Raw genomic sequence first — 6,140 nt, 5'->3', positions numbered from 1 at the left:
CTGCGGGAGAGACGAGACAGACGAGACCCGGTAACAGGGCACTGACTCCCCAGTACAGTAGCAGGGCGCCCTACTGTACGCGCCCACCCGCCCGCCGACACGTGACCTGCGCCCCCTCCCCACTGCCAGCCCCCCGTCCGCCCGCCCGCCAGGCGGCGCCCACCCACCAGCCCTCACCCTACAACCCTGGCTGGGTGGGGGAGAGGGAGCAGGACGCGCCGCGTCGCAGCTGCTGCCGCTGCCGCCGCCACTGCTATCACTACCACCACCACCGTGGCTGTTGCTGTTGGCCAGACCCTAGGCGGCCTCAGCCTGGGGAATTAGGGGACTAGGGGTGAGAAGGAATCTGCCATACTAAGCACAGGGAGTGGGCCTAACCTCTGCTTTCCAGTCACCCCCCAAAGAGGATGTGGGGGGAGGGGCCTGCGCAGGGGAGCAGAGCCCGCTGCAGAGAGGGGACACCGAGTCACAGCCACCCCTTCTCATGCGGGCCTCAGTCAGAACCTGAGCCAAACCTAGACAGGCCCGCCCGCCACCCGGTTGGACTGTCTCCTACCGCAGAGCCCTGGCTGCTGAGGCAGGCAAGGAAGAGAGGTGGTACCGTGGTAACCCTTAGCTGCAGAGGGGGCTGCTGGGGATGAGGACGGGGCACCGGCAGCAGTGGCGCGGAGCAGCAGACACCTAGCCTGTCCCTCCCCTCTCCCTCCTCTCTCTCCCGCCGCTCCCCCTCCCCGCGCACACGGCAGTGGCTCTGGCCTCAGATGATCCCGCTCCCCCCTCCCCCCAACCGCAGCCCCGCACAGTCGGGCGGGCGGGCGCACTCACCGATGGGGGGAGCCGAGCAGAGGACAGTAGACGCACCAGGGCTAGGGTGCCCGCAGTGCCTGTTCCCATCGGCTCTGCCCTTCCCCACGAGCAACAATCAAAAAGAAACCCCACATTCACCCAAAAACCTGCAGCCAGTCCCCCTTGGGACCATGACTGCTTGCCTGCCCGCCCGCCTCCCCCCCACCCCGAGATTTGGGGAAGGGGGGCACTCTGCTCAGGGCTGAGCCCAGCCTGTGTTGCTGGCCAGCTCTGCGGATGAACCAGGCCCTGTGAGCATTCAGACCCTAGCCCACTCTTCTTTTCTGGAAGGACCCAGAATAGAGGAGAAAACTAAGCAGGCTTTCGGAAATTCATGAGCTAAAAATGTTAGGAATTTCCTGGGAAACGCAGTTCCTTACGGGATTCATTAAAGCAGGTTCGCTTGCCCCTTTTACTTGTCCTCCCAGAAACTTGTGTCATGGAGAGACCCCACTCCAAAAAGTAAAACATTAAATGATCAATGGTTTTTATGCAGACAGCTAGGTTGCTGACCATTTCTGAACCTGTGAATCTTTGGATGGTGATAGCTAAAAGGGATTTTCCCTGGTGTTATAAAGGGGCTCAGGAGTAAAGGGGCTCAGAGATAACTGATTTCTCTCTTACTAGACTTGATGTATAACCCGGGCCTATTTCCAGATAGGTACTGAGTGCTCATATTCTCTGACTGCAGTCTGCAGCCCTGGCACTGTGGAGAAAGCTAAGGCCTATCTCCAGGGGACCCCCTGCCAATGCTCCCACACTTTTCCCCATCACCTTCTACAGGCAGCTGAGAGGATACAGATTACACAGCTCTGCGACTGGTTTTCTCAAACACAGATTGCTGCCTCTATCCTGAGAAAAGTGTACCTATTCCACCCATGGGTTGTATTCCCATTGAGCATCTCTTCCCCCAAAAGTAAGGAGACTTGCCTCCCTCACTCTTAGCCAGAGGGACAACTGGAAATATGGTTGCCCAGCTTCCTAGAAGAGAGTGGACTAACAATAAAAAAAACCAAGAGCAGCCTAGGGAATAACCCTTGCTGATTCCTGAACCCTCAAAGCCCCCTAACATATTCCTTCGCCTCCTGAACAAACTTGCCTGCTAGGTATCCACAGCTTCCTTTTTCTCTTAGCAAGAGCCCCATTCTACTCAGCATTAGCTACTTCAGCCCTGGGCTGAAGTTTGCGACTTCCCACTGAAAAGAAACAAACAGCACCTGGCCACCAAAGAGCAAACGGGGGGCAGTCCTGTGCACCGGACCCAAAACACCCCACCTATGTCCAGTGGTCCTTGAAATGGCTCCCTGAAGTTAAGGCCCACGCCAAGAGATTAAAAACCCAGGCTTTGGGCTCCATAAAGAACTTGCCCACTTTGGGGGCAACCTTTAGTACCACGTATTATCATTTCCGTGTTGATTTTTCTACTCCCTCTCCTGTCCCAAAGTCTACTGGGAATGGGAGACAGAACTTTTGAAGCACTTTCCACTACACAGAAATAGATGTATGAAGAAGCAGTAGCTCCGCCAGGCTCAAACAGTGGCAATCAGGACCCTGGATAGACCCCAGCCCCTCCAGGAACAAAAAGGCTGAGTAGCAGGATCTCCACAGAGAATGGAGTAGGGCATTGCGCTTTGCTAGTAAACTGAGGCTAAGATCTGGTAAAATCCAATCTAGAAGGGCTGCTATTCTTCCTCTAGAGTTTACCTTGAATCAAACCAAGCCCCCGCTCCCTAATGAGAATTCAAGGCAGCAACAAAGCCAAAGAGAATACGTTGAGGGCCCCACCCACCCCCTGCCAGTTCCTGCCTTTCTTCTGTGCTGATTGCGGCCCCCCAGGACAGAAGACTAAGACTCGAAAATGCCTTCCGTCCTATCCCAACTTCCAGTCTAAATTTTCTTGCCCTCTGTCCTAGACGTCTATATATAGGGATTCCGAAGTGATCTGTTTGGAAGTACCCTGTTTTTCTGAAAAAGTGACTGCCACCAACAACTGACTTCTTAGTTCCCCAGCGCAAAGCCAATTATGAAGTTTCTAGACAGAACACAAATTGTACATCATGTGTACACTTAAACTAAGAATTTTAAGCTCAAATCAGCAAATGACTGAGACCTAGATCTCTCCACATAAATATGTACTTATTTTATGCTATTCATTATCTATGTATAAAACTTTTCCCTTATATGCCAGCTTCTCTCTTACTTTATACATGTTTCTGAAAAGCAAACAAGATTAACATGGCATTTCCAAAATAATTCAATGATAAATAGGATATTTCACATATTTTCACTATTGAAACGAGAGTTAATATCAGGATAAGCCTTTAAGTGTGGGTTTTTTCTCAGACTAAGGAGGTGAAAGGCAGCTTTCCTTGGGAGAAATGAATATAAACTTTCAGAAAAGTCTTAAAAAGTTTAAACTTTAAGTAAAACTTCACAGTTATATTTGCATTGTAACACTGAAAAGTCATTAGAAAATGAGTGGATTTTAAGACTTCTAACCATTTGTTAATTATCTAAACAATACACTAACTTGGTGAATGAAAAGTCTGTTCTAGTATCCAGCTGTTTGAATTTGTTACTGTAAAACAAATAGTTGTAAAACTAAATGTGTAATTTCATTACAATGTAGGAAAGACAAAGGGAAAACGAAATATAATATACAGCAAATTAATATGCAGCAAAAATCCATGTTAATGAAAAACTTATCAAAAGTAAACATTTCCTTTCTCCTCAAAATTTGCTTACATTTTAAAGACATAATGTCTCTGGATTTCTTGAGCTCTTTTATTATTAATACAACAGACACATTTCAAAAAGAATAGAGACTGCTTTATTTTTAATCCCACTATCTCTGGGTATTTAACAAACTCTTACCAACAAAAAACTGTGCGCAAAGAAATAGACATTAGGCAGAACAAAAAGGGAAAAAAGCTTTAATTTTCTTCAGCCTAAACTACAGGTGATTCTGAAATAATCTAATTCAGCTTTGGTTTTATAAAGTAAAAATCAACACACATTTATAAAATAGGCTTAGAAAGAGGTTGTCTCCCTCTGGGTAGTAACCCTTTTTATTATAGAGTTCCTAATAGAAACAATATGTTGATTAATATTTTACAAAATCACAAATTTCCAAAATAAAGAACATTAGCGCTTGTGTTTTCAAGTTCTTAGGTTAAGTACCAGTCTTAAACCAGACAACTATCTTCAATACCCAACTCATTAAAACTAACTGGAATGTTGTACTGCAAACGTTCAAAGTGGAGGAATGAGCCATGTCTTCTCACGAGTATCTACCAAAAAAGAGGAAACTCCCAAATCTTAACATTTAACAACAACAACGACTAATAGTAACAGCATTTCCCGGATCGTTCTTTAAAAGCGTATCCCTTTTCTTTAGCTCACTTAATCTTGAAAATCATGCCTCTTCAATGATATTTTAATGTTTAGGATTAAAGATATGAAGTAAACATTTAAAATATGAAGAGAACAATCCACATGACAAAAATTCTTGCATTTCCAAAATATTTTCATTTTAAGCATTTGCAGAAGAGTTAAATAAATGTAGCAGGCATTCTAAATTCGATAAAAGAGTCAGAGAACCCGACATTTTATGTACCCCAAAGGTCCAAACAGAACCGATGTAAATGTCAATAGCTCTCTCCCTTCCGGTTGATACTTAAATGATTTTACTAGTACTCAAAGCAATGAAATCAGCAACTCTCTCCACACTCTAGTCAACATTCCTATTTTCAAAGCCGCAATTCGCAAACGTCAGTTGGGCGGGGGCGGTGGGGGATCTTGAAGTAATCCAAAAATTTCCTTTCCCCTTTGACAGTCCACCAAAAGATGTCAAACCAAATCCAGCCTATTGTAAAGCTCTGGGACCTCCCTTCCAAGGACACCGAACACAAGCATAGACACCGTTGCGAAAAGCTGTCCAAAAGCGCCTGGTCGGACAGAAACGTAAGGAGCCCAGACCAAAACGAATTAGAACCCTCAACAGAGGGTCCCGCAGACACCGCGGAAAAGAACGTGGCATTTATTCCAGGGTAGACAGCTACGAACCGGAGTTGCCCCAGCCAGTCTCTTGGGCCTCTCCAACCCGAGTTCAGGTTTATGGCAGATATATTGGTGGGTGCCTTCCCCTACATACATCACAGCCCGCCTCCGGGGTCCACTGCCGCTCACAGAGAAGACCCCTCAGCTTCACATCCGTTCCTCTTGCCCTCGGACAAAGGCAGAGGAGCTGTGGAGCTGACCCAGCGCTGTGGGGCAGTAAAAATGCCTTGTTCGGGTCACCCATCTTTGGGCCTGGCTTCATCTGCGATGTCAGCAGCAAAGGTTTTTTTCTGGTTTTGTTTTGTTTTTACAGCGCATCCTGGGCGGGTGTATACATTTGGTGGTGGTGGGATGGGGGGAGCTGAACAGAGGAGGGGTTGGCAGTAAAGCCTGGGTTATAGAACTCTCCCTCCTCTCCCTCCTCCCAGGGTTGCCGTGCAGGGAGTGTCAGCCACGTCTAGCGCACAGTCCCAGGCCCCAGGGAGAAGGCGGCCAGGGGAAATGGGGCTCAGGGATTGCTAAGCAAACGCATCATTGGTGGTCTCCAGCGCCTGCGGAGGTAGGATTGTCTCTTTTCTTAAGGAGCGTGTTATTTTGTTCTCTTTTGGAAGTAGGAGGGGGTTCATTCGTTTCTCGCTGCGGGGGGTGGGGGAGAACGTTGCTGCACCGCCTGGATCTCCGAGAGGGAGGGTGCGGGGATGTCTGCAATGGTACTATAATTATTTCTGGGCTGAGAGGGCAAGTAGAGGGACGGGGCGGGCGGCACCTCGAGCTGTGGCAGTGGCAGCAGGGAAGGTCGCGAGGGGCTTACCCGGGCGGGCGCTGTCCTGCCGCAGGTGAGGGAGGGCGCAGGCTGGCGGGAGGGAGGACGCGCGCGAGGCCGGCGCGAGGAAGGGGGGAGGGGAGGAGGGCGCGCGCGCGCACACCTGTCCTGGACAGCGGCGCTAGCCGAGCTGCGCCTCACTTGGGCTCTGCGGGCTGAGGAGGGAAGAGGGCGGGCTGGCAGGCGGGGGCGGGACGCCGAGGGGAGGAGGAGGAGGCGGCTCTGTTGGCAGGCTCGGCTCTCGCTCGCTCTCCCTCCCGCGGGCAAGTCCGGCTCACACCCTGCTTCTCCCGCTCACTCACAGCCCCCTTGGCTCTCCCTCCTCCTCCTCCTTCCCCTGCGGGATCCGCTCACCGCCGCCGCCGCCGCCGCAGACGGCAAGTCGTGGCAGCCAGACGTCGGCGCGTAACCC

At 50.0% G+C, this 6,140-nt stretch overlaps 1 protein-coding gene across 2 annotated transcripts in view; it reads right to left on the bottom strand.

Annotated features, from left to right (window-relative positions):
• Positions 1-6,140, bottom strand: part of PURA (purine rich element binding protein A) — a 20,926-nt gene extending 14,786 nt beyond the window's left edge. Inside the window, exon 1 of one of the 2 annotated variants that reach the window (XM_035292183.3) lies at positions 5,717-6,140. The gene's annotated coding sequence lies outside the window, so the exon portion shown is untranslated. The remainder of the gene's footprint in view (positions 1-5,716) is intronic. The other variant, XM_035292184.3, reaches the window with a different exon arrangement.

Source organism: Callithrix jacchus, chromosome 2 (assembly GCF_049354715.1).
Source record: "Callithrix jacchus isolate 240 chromosome 2, calJac240_pri, whole genome shotgun sequence".
NCBI classification, from domain to species: Eukaryota; Metazoa; Chordata; class Mammalia; order Primates; family Cebidae; genus Callithrix; species Callithrix jacchus.
The sequence above is the reverse complement of the archived record's forward strand: the minus strand, read 5'-3'. Positions and strand labels throughout refer to the sequence as shown.